General features: G+C 44.3%; 1 protein-coding gene across 1 annotated transcript in view; it reads left to right on the plus strand.

Moving 5' to 3' along the window:
- Positions 1 to 17,138, plus strand: part of SHQ1 (SHQ1, H/ACA ribonucleoprotein assembly factor) — a 2,222,560-nt gene that overhangs the window by 1,170,762 nt on the left and 1,034,660 nt on the right. The window lies entirely within an intron of this gene.

Raw genomic sequence — 17,138 nt, forward strand, 5'->3', positions numbered from 1 at the left:
GCTTGTGGGAGACACTGATGTGTATTGGTTTTGTTATCTTGTGGTTTTTGAGGGCAGCATATGGAAGGCCTTTGAGGTTTTGGTAAATTACTTGTGAGTACCTCCGCATATGTGGAGTTATGTGTTGAGACCTTATTTAGTGAGGAAAATGTGCATCTGCTGACCACCTGTTTTTTGTCAGTATGTGAGAATCTTGTCTCGGTTTTCATAATGTAACTACATCTCTCACATACTGTGTTTGTTTCACGATTATATGATTGTCAGTATACATGAGACAATTGCTGCATTGCCTCAGGATGCCCATGTCCACCAGGCTGGCCACAGAGATAGCAGGAAAGTGCCTACCCATGGTTTCAGGTTTTTTACTATGGGTTTCACCAGGGGGGAGTGCGGAGATTTAACTGGGCTGGCATGATAGCACACAAATGAAAAATGGTTACTATACTCAATGTGAACTTCAGCTGTCCAACAAGGTGATGCTGCTCTGTGTGCAACGCAGACTGGATTTGTACATCTGTACAGGGCACTGCTAACTGCCTGTGTGGAGAGCAGCCTAGCACAAACAGCGGACTTATCTAGTATCAGAAAAACAAATTTTACAACAGCAAAGCTATAGACCAATCAAGAAAATACACCTAAGCAACTTTGCTACAGCACATTTGTGCCACAAGAATGCAGTCAGAAAACTCTCTTAATGTAAAAATGCTGGTTTAAGAGCTCAAGTGCAGGGAAACCATACAGTCTAGATACTACTGTCCAGTAAAACTGGTAGACGCAATGTAATGTACTGCAGCTGCAGTGTTCAGCTTTGAAACTCTACTAAAGTGCAAGAAATGTAACAATTAATACAAGATTCTTATGAAATACAGTAAAAATAATCAGCAGAAGTGCAAAATTATACTTATTTTCGTTCTTTTAACAGAGGATGGCTTTTGATGCAGCAGATTCTCTGCAACTCTTGGGTGATGTAGCCCAAACCAAGAGCAGCTCTGAGGAACTGAACCTTAGCCTGTTAATGAGCAGTTGATCCTACTGTAGAGAGCTGGTCAAAGACAATGAACCTGACTGCATGTTGTCTTGAAGACTTTCTTTTGTCTGTGCTTTTTGCATGTGTGTGTACATTACATTAAGTAGGTGCATGTGTCAGTTCAGTGTAGATACTATTACAATTCTATCAAATGGTGAAGTACTCTAGTTTATGTGGAGTGGAAGATGGTTCCATATTCTCTGTGATACATACTCTCTGCACTATTCTCTGTGATACATACCTATCTCTCCATGTTCTATTAATTTTGCAAAAGGGATTGAAGTCTTTCGAGTGGGTGTTTATGATTCCATTGGACTTGCTTATGTTTAACAGGTCTGATAGAGGGTTTGTTGGGGCTCCATATACAAGGCAGAGATTGCCTTTCAGTAGCCTGTGTGATACAGAGAAGAGAAAGAACGCCTTGAGTTGATCTACATAGCTGTTATGATTTAGGCTGTTGCCTTTTTATAGTGGGAAAGCATTGTGGTCATTCTATTTGTGACACTTGTCTAGACAGGTATATACCAAAAGGGGCATTATACTCTATGATCTGTCTAAAGAGTGCCGAGTACTGTGAAACAGTTATGTCCCTGGATCTGGACACCATATATCCCTGGATGTGGATGCCACACCTTTTAAATATAAATTGTACAATGAAAATTTCCTTACAATAGTGTATGCATGGTGCAAAAAAAGGACAGTTCATTGTCTACATAGGATCCTAGATTTTTAACTATAGAATCGGTTTTCAGGCTGTATTGTTAAATGTGATAGTTACAAGAGGAGTCATGCTTGCTGAAGAATACAATTATACATTCCTTGGCATTTAGTTTTACTCCATAGTTTTAACATCAGCTATATGTTGGCCCTCTTGTAGGATTCCTGGTGTCCTCTGGGGAGTTTATGATGGCACCCCACTTATAGTTATCTGTAAACTGGGTCAACCACAAACCTTTAACATTAAATTTGACCTCTGAGAAATAAATGCCAAAGTGGAGTGGCCCAACAACTAATCCCTGGGGCAGTCCGCTAGTGACAGATCTTTTGTAGTAGGTTAAGCTGCTCACCTGCCTACCCTTACTTTCTAGTTTGTTTTTGTCCAATTTGCTATCTAATGTGTTACATTGGGGGTTAATATTTAGCTGGAGAGTTTATCTACTATATCTGGCATTTCCTGTTGATCTTCATTTACATTTTTTAGTGCAAGTGTTAATTTGAGTTTCTGTTTTGTTCTTTAGTTACCCACGTCCTGAAGACTGTTTTCTTAAATGTGTACTCTAAATTCTCTGTTCATATGACTTTTACCTTTGTTGCACAGTATAACTGAAAACGATCTGTGGTGATCAATTTATTGAGTTATCAAATGGTTAAATTGATGAACTGTGGTAATATAAAATTGTATTGTAAAGAGATTCCCTCTTCTCATTCCACTGGCAATTTTTTTTTGATCAAGCACAAAAGACTGCAAGATTTTGTGATAGTTTAACTCAGAGAGTTAAGGCTATGTGCTGTTAACAAGGTTTGTCATGTAGTTCAGTTTGATTTCCTCAGTTTCCCGTTGCAGGTTATGTACTCGTATGCAAGTCACCTAAGCAAACTGTGCTGCCAGGTTATTCTTGAAAATGGGTAGTTGTGTGCAGCCGGCTTGCCCATTTAACCACTATTTAACAAAGGTTCTGGAACATGGACCCCATTGTGTGTACATTTCATGAGTCATAGCCTTTCTCCACTTTTGCAGTAAATAAGGTTAAGATGTGGTGAGATGTCTTTGGCTTAGTCCATCCAGAGGTTTACTGTCTGTGAAACTACAGATAAGCTCACTAGGGTTTCTGCATTTTACTGCTTTATGGGCACACTATAATTTTGAGAGCTCAGTGTCTAATGTTTTTATGCTGGAGATGCAACTGAACTGAAGTCTCTCTCAAGAATATAAGCCTTGTGTGTGTATGCACCATTAAACACTTTCAGATCTGTAAAAATAAAATACATTAAATGGAGAGAGAGAGAGAGACCTATATTCAGATGAATACTTAAATAATATAGAATGCATATGTGCAGAATACATTGGTGGATAGACAGTGACGACTGAAAAACAAGTCAGCACTAAATGTACTTACCTGGGCACGCACTGAACTGCTCAACTGGCCACAACTCCATCCTGATGTCAGTTCATTATCTCTTTGCTAGGGGTTATGACATGTTGAGAAAGGGAGGGCTGTGATAAGTCCCTTTATAGTTTAGTGTAGCTCAGTAAACCACTTAGATTTTCTTCGTGTTTCACTGTTGCAGTCATTACATTTGGGTAATCCTGCTGGCAGGTTGCCCTCATTCGGCCTGAATTCCAAAGTCTTGGGTCCTGCGTCGGTTGCTGTCACCTCTTCCCTGATGTCAGGTCGTCAGGGGTATAAAAGATGCAGCCGACGCCATTTTCTTCAGTCTTTCTTGCCGCGCGATGCCCGAAGCAGTTTGCAAGTGCCGGTCGGCCGACTCCTGAGATTTTCGTGTTCGAGTTTCAGATCCAAAGTCTTCATTAAAGCTAAGTACTCCATTGGGGAAACTTTTTTCTTGCTCCAGACCGATGTCAGAAAAAGTTAATAATTGTATTTTTTGTGGAAAGCAAATACCTCATAAAGACTTTAATTCTTACTGTATTCCTTGCCTAGGCCCTGACCACGATGTTTCAGGTTGTCAGTTTTGTGCTAGATTTAACCAACACACTATTAAGCGTCGGTATGACTTTGCATTAAACTATTTTGGGTGCAGATTTAATTATAAAATGTCGTCGGATAGCCATCCGACTACCATAGTTCACAAAAAATGCAAAGAAAAAGATAGATTGCCGAGGCCCAAAACCGACGATGAAGCTTCTCCTAAGCCAGTCGCCGGTTCTCAGTGAGGCGCTTTCGCAGCCCCTGACACCTGCTACTTTAGAGTCACAGGTCTCTACCGACTCCCACGTGGAGTCGGTTATGCCGCTGGAAACCCAAGGTATTGGAGCCTCGGTCGCTATTCCCTCTAATGGGTCCGGAGCCGCTGAGCAGGCACCGGCTTCTGAGGGTGTATTCAGACCTAAACTATACATTAAACCGACTTCAGCTTCAAAAGCAAAGACTAAAGCACCTTTAAAGACAAAGAAACAAACTCAAGAGCCACATGGACAGGCCTCCATGCCCAAAAAACAGATGCTCAAAATGGCCGAAGACTTGATTACCTTGATCAGGGGTTCCCATCCCCCTCCTGATAAGAAGCCTAGCCAAGAGACAGACTATGAATCTTCAGATCAGGTTTCTATTTCTTCTGATTCCTCTTCTAATCAGGAATATTCACTTCCCCCCTATGAGGATTCTGATGCTGAAGAATCCATTCCTTCAGCTTCTCCTGCTGAGGACTATTCTTTTGGGGAAACCTTGCGCCCCATGAGGGAGCATTTCCACTGGGAGAGCCAAGATTTTTCTGAATCTAAAAAGAGGCTCAGGGATGTCCTTTTACTACCTCAACACAGGCCTCTAGCCATTCCACCTGTGTTAGACATTGTAGATGTATTTTCAGAGTCTAGTCTGACCCCTGACTCCTTACCTCCAGCTCCTGCTAAGCCTGACAGATATTACAGGGTTCCTGACTCTCACAAATTCCTTTTCAAAAACCCTACTGCAGACCCAGAGACTATTTCACAGGGTCCCAAAGGGGTTAAGGCTTCCACTGCAAAAAAACCCTACCCCCCCCCTGACAGATTCTAGGGCACTGGATAGATGGGGAAAAAAGGTTTTACACATCTGCTACCTAGGCTATAAGGGCCTTAAACTGTCAGTTTCATATGCTCAAATATTAGCAACATGTCATGACATTGCTTAAACAAAAAATGTTAAATTCTGAATGTGCAGAAAACAAGGAAATGCAGGATTTATTGCATGCAGCTGAACAAGTTGGAAAGCATACTTAGCAATGTGGTTTTGATTCTCTGGAAGCCTCCTGCAGGGCCGCAGTTATGGGATCTGTAATTACGAGGCATGCTTGGTTAAAGGAACAAAGTCTGCCTGATCATGTCAAAGTGAAATTATTAGATGCACCTTTACAGCATGATACTTTTAGTGTTAAGGCAGAAGAGGTGTTGAAGAAAATGGACGACAAAGCTAAATCTATGCAAACTGTCAAGGATTTCTTACAAGTATAGCCACCTAGGTTTAGTAGACACTGGCCTACAAAGAATTGGTCCTTTCCAGTGTCAGACCCCAAAGGGGCAGATCCAGACACCCTAGTGGCAGATCCCAGGCGCAAGGTTCATACAGGTCAAAGCAATGGGGTGCTTCTACCTCCAAAAGTGGAGGAGACAAATCACAACCTTACAGGAAACAGTCCCAATGACTTCCCCCTGTCTGCACCAAGCACTTATCTCCTGGCAGCACCCTTAGGGGGAAAAATAGCACATGTTATGTGATCCTATCTCGCCTACATTCCCAATGATGGGTTCGGAGCCGATCCCTCGGCTCCGACTCGGCACGCTTATGCCAAAGAGCGAAGTCTCTTACTGGCTGAGCTTACCATATCCCAGGATGCACCACTACCAGTCTCCCAGATCTCGTTTGCCGCTAACAAGTGAAGACGTGGTCTCGAGCTGGCTGAGTTAAGTAGTGATTATTTCACTAGTTTTTCTGTCAGGTTTTTCTTCTTTTTCTACAAAAAGCTGTTTTAACAGCTATTCTTGTGTTTTGAGTGTGTTTGACAAAATTCACTTGGTGAATTCTTGTGTTGTGAGTGACTAGGAGTACCTCTTGTCAGGAAAGGCCTTTTCCGGTCTTTTTGTTTGTAGGTGACTTCGGTTCTGTTTTGAATCATTTACATTTCTCTTCTTAAATAAGAACTAACGGAGAGAAATTATTATATTACAGAGTTTGTGCTGTGTTTGACTAACTCAGAGTATTGCGAGTGATAACTGTAAGCCTACTCTAGGTGTATTACCAGTGTTCTTTCAGTTACTTTTGAAAATTTCTATAATGTCTCAGAATCCCAGGCCTTTGGGCTTCAAGAAATGTGTAAAATGTAGCTTCAAAATGTCCATCACGGACGATCACTCGCTATGTGTGTATTGCTTAGGGGCAAAGCATTTACAGGAATCATGTAGTGTATGTCACGCTGTTTCCTCAAGGGTCCTCCAGGAGAGGAAAAATAAATTAATTCTTAAGGGATTAATTAAACCTTCTTTCGAAGAAGCTTTGGCATCCTCTCCTTCTCCGGCCAAAGAAAAGGCGTCGGCTCCGACCAGTCCGTCGGATCCGATCGCTAAGAAACAAAGGCAGGCCTCTCCTTCGGCTCCAAGGACTTCGGAGTCGAGGTCGGAACGGTCTGCCTCGATGCCACCAGTATCGACTCCTCTGGCTTGAGCCGATAGCTGGGGCATCGAGGCGGGTCATCTTCGTCGGCTCCACTGCTCGGAGCCGACAAAGGTTCCGCTCAGACACTTCCTCCTCGGCGCGAAGTCCACCTCGGCACCGATGGAAACTGGTGTGTGTATTCCTCGGCGCCGATACTCATCGAGTCGCCTCGAGCCGTTCCCTAGCCCTTTGGGGCCGTTGGAGAGGCCTTCTCGGACCCGTTCTGTTTCCTCTCGGTCTTCGAGGATGTCAGATTCTGATATAGACAGGGTGCTCCAAAGACTGTTCCAGTCCCCAGTCTTCCAAAATTTGTTTGGTTCCGACCCAGTTGGCTTGGAGCCGATGACCTTGGCCCACCCATTGCCATTCCTCCTCCGACTGCTTGGCTCCGGAGCAGGTGCTGTTGGAGCCGATGGAGATCTCAGGGTCGGCTCCGACCCTTACTCCAACCCGGGCCGGGTCCGAGTTTGGTACGTGGACGTCTTCGGCTGGACCCGGGGTGATGTTTGGGACCTATGCTTTCGGTTCCGAGCCTCCCCTCGGTGCTTCGACTGCGGGTCTTCCGTCGACTATCACGGCTCGGGGACGGACATTCCCAGGATTCTGGGGTCCGGCTTTCAGAGCCATGAGGAGTGCCTTGGCCAAGTCCTCTTGACCATCTCCCGGCTTTACCGGCACCTTCCCTAGGCGTGGAGACTGGGTCTTTGGCAGTTCCCTGTCCGTAGTCAGCGGAGCCCGGGGCCTGAGGTTACCCCAGTGGGGTTCCCTCCTCCTGAGGGTTCTTCTGAGCTGTCTTCGGAGGAACCCCCAAGGAAGAGATCGTGCAAGAGGAAGCACGTGGACTCCCCGAGTCTATTACTTCAGACACTGATCTGGATGATGCAGAGGGTCCCGAGTCGTCCTCGGATGATGTCTCCTTTGCAGACATCTTAGAGATCCTCAAACAACGAGGCGGCTGGATATCCAAACCCCCTCTACTGACGAGTCAGTGCTCCTCAAGGCCTTTGGGGCTCAGCCCTCCGCCTCCTGGGTGTCTCCGCCCTTGACGAGCTTCTGGATTTAGTTTGTCGAAGGCGTGGGAACATCCAGATACCGTGGAACCAGTCCCTTCTCGTCCAAATAAATTTTTGTCTGCTCCCCGAGAAGGAGTTCCTCACTAAAGGCGTGGCTGTAGATGCCATGGTGGTGGCATCTGCTACACAACAGGGCGGGGCAGAGGCTTCAACGTCCATCCATCCTCCTAATAAGGAGTCTAGGAGTATGGACAGGTGCAGGCGCACCCTGACTTCAGCGGCCTTTACTTTAAGGTCTCTGAATTATTTGGCACATTTTACCAGGCTTCAGAGGGATCTGGTCAAGGAGTTGTCAGATTCCCTCTCGGGTAACCTACCTGAGCAGCTAGCCCAGTCGGTTAGCTCTCAGTTGGCTATCCTTACGTCAATTTCTAACTCGTCCATGAGGCTCATTTCCTATGCGGCCGAAGGGGCGGTAGAGCGGCAGGCACAGGCGTGGCTCTACGGAGACAAGCCTGGCTCCGTTAATGTCAGTTTGCGGAGGCCTTCAAGTCTTCCTTCGCCGCTCCCTTTGATGGGTCCTCCTTGTTTGGACCCAAGGTTAAAGACACCCTTACCCGCTGTGAGCAAGAGGGAAAAACTTTATCTGCCGTAGGTGCCCGTTATTCCACTCCCTTTCGGCCTTACCCCAAGGCTAAAGGAGGGGAAAATGTGGTTCCGCAAATCCGTAAGTTTTTCTCCCAACAGCAGGAAGAATCCCTTCCAGAGGCAGAGGGCGGGGAAATTTTTCAGGGAGACGCCGTCCCAGAGGCGGCAGAGGGCCCGCAATTCTGGAGACCGCGAGTCCTTTCGTGGCTCTTCAGCCTCCCACACGTCATGAGGGATTGCCCGGCTGTGCTGCTCCGGAGCCAGTCGGGTGTCGTTGCCAAGCACCTAAAAGCCTGGGAGTCAATCACTCAGGACAGATGGGTGCCGGATCATTGCCGGAGGTTACACCATTCCATTCACATTCTCGCCCCCACCGTCCAAAAGAATCCCGGACCCACCACCCAGTCAAAGGGAAATGGCAGCCGCAGAAGCTTTAAAGCTGCTAGAAAAAGGAGTCATCCAACCGGTCCCCACAGATCAGATCGGATCAGGAAATTACTCCAGGTTCTTTTAGTGCCAAAAAAGACAGGGGACCTGAGACCAATATTGGATCTCAGCAGACTGAACCAATCCGTCACGAAATCCAAATTCCGAATGGTCACATTACAATCCATTCTCCCATTGTTGGAGAAGGATGTTTGGATGTGCTCCATAGACCTCAAGGACGCCTATTATCACATACCGATACATCAGGCGTCCAGAAGGTATCTGCGCTTCAGCCTGGGAGTCAGTCATTACCAATTTTGCGCTCTGCCCTTTGGTCTCACCACAGCCCCCAGGGTGTTCACCAAGTGTTTGGCAGTAGTGACGGCTCACCTGAGAAGTCTTGGATTCCAAGTGTTTCCCTATCTGGACGACTGGCTCCTGACTGCCACCACCAGGCATCTACTAATGGACAACCTCAAAGCCACCATCTCCCTGGGTGTTACCCTGGGGATTACATTCAATTGGTCAAAGTCTGTCTTGCTGCCCTCTCAACGCATAAAGTTCATAGGAGCAGAGATAGACTCAAGATTGATCTTGGCGTCTTTCTTCCTGCGAAAGGATCCAAACTTTACAGGGCCAAGTTCAAGCTCTGATCTCGAGATCCAAAGCCCCAGCCAGGATGGTTCTACAAGTTCTAGGCTCAATGTCTGCCACGGTTCTTTTAGTCCCTCTGGCAAGATTGCACATGAGGATTCTTCAGTGGCTATTGTCAACGCAATGGTCCTTTCAGGATCTTCCTCTCAATCATCACATCATGATTACGGATATATGCAAAAGGGACCTTCGCTGGTGGCTTCAGACATCCAATTTGGATCAAGGAAACCCCTTTGTTCTTCCCTCTCCAGTGGTTACCCTGACGACAGATGCCTCCCAGATAGGATGGGGGGGGCATTGTCTGGGCAGGCTAGTTCAGGGCTCCTGGCTTCCAGACGAAGCTCTTCTCCACATCAATGTGTTGGAGATGAGGGCTGTACTTCTATCCCTACAAGCCTTACACAAGTTTCTTCCTCAGGGCATCATCGCCATCCACACAGACAACATGTCGGTGGTTTGGTATCTGAACAAACAAGGAGGGACCAGATCATACCCCCTTTGCAGAGAGGCCATGAGAGTGTGGGAATGGGCTGTAGCTACCAACCGCTTCTTGGTAGCGACCCACATCCCGGAAAGTCAAATATATTGGCAGACAAATTGAGCAGGACAATTCTCTCTCCTCACGAGTGGTCTCTAAACCACACAGTAGCAGCTCAGGTTTTCAGGAGATGGGGGCCGTGCTGCGACCTATTTGCAACTCCATTAAACACCAAGTGCCAAAGGTTCTTCTCCTTGATCCCACATCAGGGAGTACCAGCCATGGATGCTCTAGCACAACCTTGGCCAACAGGGCTACTTTATGCCTTTCCTCCAATTCCGCTTCTTCCCAGAGTTATTCAAAAGCCTCTCAACTGGGGTCTTCAATGATACTGATTGCCCGTACTGGCCTCGTCAGGTATGGTTTCCCTACCTGAAGAAGCATGCAGTGGGCGATCCGTGGACTTTAGACCTGATTCGGACTTGCTAATCCATCAGTCGGGACTTGACATCAGTCCCTTCAATCTTTGAAATTGACAGCTTGGCTCCTCCACTTCCGACTTTAGTTAGAAGGCACACACTAGACCGGAAGTTGTTCACATTTTATCTTGCCCACAAACCCACCACTAACAAATTGTACCTTAGTAAGTGGAAGAGGTTTGCTATCTGGGCTCAACTCAAGGGCTTAGACCCTATCACTGCTCCTGTCCCAGAGGTCTTGAAATTTTTAACATCCCTGTTTAATCAGGGATCTTCTGTCTCAACTATTAAAGTCCAACTAGCGGCTATCTCTAAATTCCACGAATCCATGGATCCTCCTTTGATGAGCAGCAGACTATGCAAAACTTTCATTAAAGGTGCGAGCCTATTAAGACCACCAATTTTTCATCCTGCACCTCCGTGGGATCTTGATTTGGTGCTTCGCGCATTAACATCTCCCCCTTTCGAACCGGCTGTAACATGCGAGTTAAAATATCTGTCTTGGAAAACTGCCTTCTTAGTTGCAATTACTTCGGCAAGAAGAGTTTCAGAGCTTCAAGCCCTGTCTATTAAGCCACCGTACTTGATTTTCCACAAGGATAGAGTATCACTTAGGCCTAATCCATCCTTTGTCCCAAAGGTCTGTTCTAGTTTCTGCCTCCAACAATCTCTAGAACTACCGGTTTTCTTCCCAAAATTCTCCAATGAAGCAGAATACACTCTTCATAAATTGGATGTTCACAGGCAATTACGCTTCTATTTAGACAGGACTCAGCAACCGTAAGTCAGACCAGTTGTTTGTGTCCTTCTCAGATAATAAACTGGGCCAAACCATCACAAAAGCTACTATCTCAAAATGGATCAGAGATTGCATAACTCAGGCTTATTCTTCTTCGAATAAGCAACTTACAACATCTATCAAGGCTCATTCTACCAGAGCTATGGCTACTTCTGTAGCTTTTCATTCCAAGCTCGCTATATCGGAAATCTGTGCTGCGGCTACTTGGTCCAATCCGCACACTTTCATTTCCCACTACAAATTGGATGTGGCATCTAAAGGACGAGCTTCATTTGGTTCCACGGTACTCAGGAGTGTTTTCCAGTGAGCCACCCAGGATTCAGGTGCTAGGGACGCTGTCCCATCATTGGGAATGTAGGCGAGATAGGATCACATAACATCTTTTAGTTATGTACTCACCATAACTTCAGATGTTTGGGATCCATCTCGCCTACATTCCTAATACCCACCCTCCTTCCCCCTGCCTTGGAGATCAGAAGAGATTGAACGGTTTTGAGTTCTACTGTTTTATCTTGTTTCATCTGACGATGTTATATAAGCAGGGTATGCATGTGTGCATGTATGCGGACAAACTAGATCTGGGAGACTGGTAGTGGTGCATCCTGGGATATGGTAAGCTCAGCCAGTAAGAGACTTCGCTCTTTGGCATAAGCGTGCCGAGTCGGAGCCGAGGGATCGGCTCCGAACCCATCATTGGGAATGTAGGCGAGATGGATCCCAAACATCTGAAGTTATGGTGAGTACATAACTAAAAGTTTTTTCAAAAAACTGGCACATTATAACCCAGGACAAGTAGGTTCTAAACAGTGTCACAAGGCTACAAGTTTCACTTCCATACCCTGCCAAAGGCAAATGGTTGGCCAGATCTGCCAAAAAATCAATGGGCAGAGGCACAGAAACAAGTCTCATCCCTCATGGACATGGGGGTTATTCAACAAGTACCACAGCAAGAGCAGGGACAAGGATTTTACTCAAGACTGTTCTTGGTACCCAGAAAGGACAAAGCCTGGAGACCAATACTGGACCTATCTATTCTAAACACATTCCTGGATATACCAAAATTCAAAATGTTGACCTTGCAGCAGCTTCTGCCCATGCTGGGCAAAAAGGCTTGGCTCATGACTTTAGATCTAAAAAAGGCATACCTGCATGTCCCAATCAGGCAATCATGCAGAAGATACCTCAGATTCAAGGCTGGCTCAATGCATTACCAATTCTCTGCACTGCCCTTTGGCTTATCTACTGCACCCAGGGTCTTTACAAAGTGCCTGGCACCAGTAATTACTTTCTGCAGACAAAGAGGACTACAAATATATCCTTACTTGGACGATTGCCTAATTCAAGCAGAGAACAAGGACATTCTACTATAGCATCTGGCGTTTGTGAAAAGACTTTTAACATGCCTAGGGTACACAGTCAATGAAAATAAATCAAAACTAGTACCCTCTCAAGAGATAATATTCCTGGGTGCAAGCTTAAATACAACTGGCCCAGATGGCTTATCTCGTGCCAAACAAGCAAAGGCAACTGACTACCTATTTCAAAACATTGGCAACAAAGGCCCAGTTATCTGCAAGAAAATTTCTGCAGGCTTTGGGCTTCATGGCATCCTGCATCCTACTAATTCCATATGCAAGACTGCATATGAGGAAACTTCAATGGTACCTAAAAAGTGTCTGGACGCAACATTGCCACAGCCTGGAAACAATGATTACTCTCATTCCCTGCCTGCAACAGGAGTTTCGATGTTTCGATGGTGGGCGAAGGCTTGTCACCAAAACAAGGGACAGCCATTCACATTACCCCCAGCCAGGCAGCACCTAACAACGGATGCATCAGATTATGCCTGGGGGGCCCACATGGCAAGAAAATGTATTCAGGGCGCCTGGTCCACAAACCAAATGCATCAGCATATCAATCAAAAAGAGATGCCAGCTGTTCAAAATGCCCTGACAGCCTTCAAGGACCTACTTCATCCGGGACAACTACTGATAAAGACAGACAACACCACGGTCATGTGGTATATAAACAAGCAGGGGGCACACATTCTTACCCCCTTTGCAGGCTAGCCATGGCTTTGTGGGACACAGCATTGACTTACCAAATTCACCTGCAGGCACAATTCCTGCCAGGAAAGGAAAATACTCTGGCAGACGAACTAAGCAGAAACCTCATGGATCCCCACACGTGGTAGCTGGATCCTCAAGTCTTCAGCATGATAACAAGGAAATGGAGATACCTGGACATAGATCTATTTGCCCCCCCCCCCCCCTCACAACTACCAACTAAAAAGATTCTGCACAAGGACTTAACACAGACAAGCATGGAAAGTGGACGCCTTATCTTTCAACTGGAAAAACCTATCCGTGTATGCCTTTCCTCCACTGCCTCTCTTCCCCAAGGTACTCCTAAAGGTCAGACAGGAGAAACCAAAAATGATACTGATTGCCCCAGACTGGCCCCGCCAGTACTGATATACGATCTTAAGGAACTTGTCTCGATGCCCAGCCTGGACCTTACCTCAAATACCGCATCTACTGCCCCAACAAAACAAACACATCCTGCACAGCCAATTCTGGACTCTAAACCTGGCAGCATGCTGGATAATGTAGCCATACAAAGCACACCTCTCAGTAAAGCTGTGATGGATGTCATTTTGGAAGCCAGAAGGCCTAGTACTAGGAAATCTTATGCTGGAAAATGGAAGAGATTTTGCGCTTGGAACCAGGCACAAGGAACTGATACAGCTGTACAAAATATTCCTCAGATTTTGCAATACTTAACTGAGATGCTGGACAAAGACCTATCTTTTTCATCAATTAAAATTCATGCCTCTGCCATTTCGGCTAATTACAATACAGAGCCACCAATCTTTTCTCATCCTTTATTAAGGCAGTACCTCAGAGGAACCAAAAATTTAAGGCCTCCAAGGAGATTGTCAATACCTGCATGGGACCTCAATTATGTCTTGGAAAAACTCACCCTACCTCCATTTGAGCCAGCTGCTACTGCTGATATAAAGTTTTTATCTTGGAAAACAGCTCTGCTCCTAGCAATAACTTCTGCAAGGCAAGTGTCAGAACTACAGTCACTCATGGCTGTGGAACCATTTGTCATTTTTTATCCAGACAGAGTCTCTCTGAGGACAAACCCAACATTTATGCCTAAGGTGGTGTCCAGTGTGGCCCTTAACCAAACTATTCATTTGCCAACTTTTTATCCAAATCCACAGAACAAGGGGGGGAGAATTCTGCATTCTTTGGACGTACACAGACAACTTAGATTCTATTTGGACAAAACTAAAGTTTTCAGGAAAACAGAGCAATTACTAGTAGCACATGCCGCAAGATCACAAGGAAAGGCTATCTCCAAGCAGACTATTTCAAAGTGGATAGGCCACTGCATTCGTTTCTGCTATTCACAACATGGCAAGCCAGTGCCTAAGGGCATTAGGCCACATTCAACCAGAGCTGCAGCCACTTCAGCAGCCTTTCTCAGAGGAGTACCAACTAAAGACATTTTAGAGGCTGCTACTTGGAGTTCAGTGAACACCTTTACAAAGCATTATCATCTGCCACTTTACTCTAAATCCAGGGCAGGCTTTGCCACTGCAGTTCTGCAGGGCCTCATAGCCGCTCCTAATGCTGTTTAGCTCCAGCCTTCCAACCTTAGCTTTGAGACTCTACCCAAATGTAATGACTGCAACAGCGAAACACGAAGAACATAGTACAGTTGTGTACACTTGCCATAAATGTAGATGTTCGAGTGTATTCACTGTTGCAGTCCAGGTTACCCACCCGCCATCCCCCTTATTTCTGCTGGAACTTGTCTTTCCTTCTCTGATCTATACAACCTGTGTGGTGTATTTGCTTGTAGATGAAGGTAAAGTTTATATTGGTGCATGTATGTGTGTTTTATATATATATATATATATATATATATATATATATATATATATATATATATATATATATATTTATATTTATTTATTTTGGCTACCCTTTAGGGGGCACCTGACATCTGGGGCAAGAAAAACTGAAGAAAATGGCGTCGGCTGCATCTTTTATACCCCTGACGACCTGACGTCAGGAAAGAGGCGACAGCAACTGACGCAGGACCCAAGACTTTGGAATTCAGGCCGACTGAGGGCAACCTGCCAGCAGGATTAACCAAATGTAATGACTGCAATAGTGAATACACTCGAACATCTACATTTATGGTAAGTGTACACAACTGTACTTTATTCATGAGAGCTCTCTTTGTAGCCCTTTGGTGCACTGCTTTTCGGAAATTGGCTACCACATTGCAAATCAGTGTATATCTGCACCAAACTGCAACACTCACTTTTTGAACCTGTCACACAGTCAGCTTCTTCATACTTTAAACACTGACTCCACATTATCCTGATATTTTTTTGTGGTGCTTCACTGGTACAGGTCAGAATATACCATTATCAAATTTTTCTTTTAGATTTGCTTTTACTTTTGAGCTGAGTCATTTCATTGTAGGGGTTGTAGAATCTTGATATATACTGTTGTTAGTTAATGTTGCAGAAGAAAAGATTTGGTGATAAGAAGAAAGAATAAACTTCTTGCATGTGTGGATAAGGAATAACTGCAGACAACTTGTTGGGTTTTAAACAGATTTTAAGTGGTGCTAAAATTACTTTGCCCATGTTATCCTTTTTTTTTGGTCAAGAATTTGTTTATTTCTGTTTTGATGGTAATTTTGATTGTAATATGTTTCATAAACAACAGTCACAGATTTATGAAGTGTTGCTCCTTTCCATAGTAGTACTTATTAGAATTTTTTTAGAAAGGAGAAGGCTAGATTAATCACTGATGGTGTGTAGAAATTGTGCATCTGTCAGTTGAATGTTTAGTTACATTCTCGAAAATAATTCTGAGGCATGTGTGATCAGTCCATTGGGAAGACAGCTCTCTGATTTAAATTGCTTGCAGGCTGTCAACAGCTGTTTAAAATACTGACAGCTCAGAGTGTTAAATTACATAGTTTATTTACTGAGGTAGCCCTTTGGAATTCCCTGGTAATTACATTACACTGGTGTCTGTTGTGTGCCAGTAGTTTCTAGTTCATACTCCATACATACACAGCTGTATTTGGAATTATTATAGGCTCTTTAATTATGTTATTTTGAATGTGACTGCATTTCCCCCGTCAGGTTAATGAAGTAAACATGACCTAAATAAAACTACAATTTCAGTGTTTAATTCAAAAGGAAATTCCATTAACAATCTGTGCTACAACTATTTCAGAGAATTTATATGAATTATTTTAAGTTGCATTTAAAAAAATAAGTGCCCAACTGAAGTTTGCATTTTTAGCATTATTCTTGAATATTTCATCCCCGCATTCTGAGTCTTGTGTTGGTAAATTAAATACTATTTTACTGTATACAGATGCTTTTGATATTTTAAAAACCTCTGGAAGCAGTGTTTGTAAGGTGTTGCAGTAATTAATGTTGGAATTGCTTTATGGAGTAAATGCTTGGTAGTTTTTGAAAGATGAGTACTGGAATTAGATTCTGATTGACTCTGACCTGTTTTGTTCAGAATTTTTAACAGTTGCAAGAAACAGTTGGAACATAAAAGAAGTGTCTCACTTAATGATAGTGACATGCTTAAGATTTTAAGGTGGACTGCCAGGAAGAACATGCTATATGACGGTGATATCATGGGAAGCGATTACGTGGGTAACCATTTCAGATGTCTGGACCCACTAGAGACTGAATGGCCGAAAGATCGGACTTACATATACTAAGTCTGAGATGCCATTTCTTTGAATATTCCGTTTTCTCTTTGGTATGGTGATCTTGGAGTTGCCCCCCCCCCTGAATAAAGAGGTTTTAAGAAGAGGGATATTTGAGATTTTCTTCTTCTGTATTTGGTCTTTTTTTTTTTTTTTTTTTTTGCTTTTCAGCACTTGACATTTCGAGCGCCGATATTTCATCAGGGAGATGATGGTAGGTTCTGTACTATATAGATTAATAATAATGGGAACTGATATGTGTGTGTAACTTCTGTATAACAACTGTAAAAATAGGAAGTACTGAATCAGTAGTGTATTTTTTGTAAAATGTAGAGCTCATGTGGATTCTTGTCTAGTCTGAACCCTGCTAACCAAAACAGTAACGGAAATATTGAGTCCCGTAATATGGAGACCAAATAGCATAAAACTGGAATTAAATGTACCAAGTTCAAGATTGCCATTGCTTGGAATATTCC

Source organism: Protopterus annectens, chromosome 7.part0, assembly GCF_019279795.1.
Source record: "Protopterus annectens isolate FY-2018-M chromosome 7.part0, PAN1.0, whole genome shotgun sequence".
Taxonomy (NCBI): Eukaryota; Metazoa; Chordata; order Ceratodontiformes; family Protopteridae; genus Protopterus; species Protopterus annectens.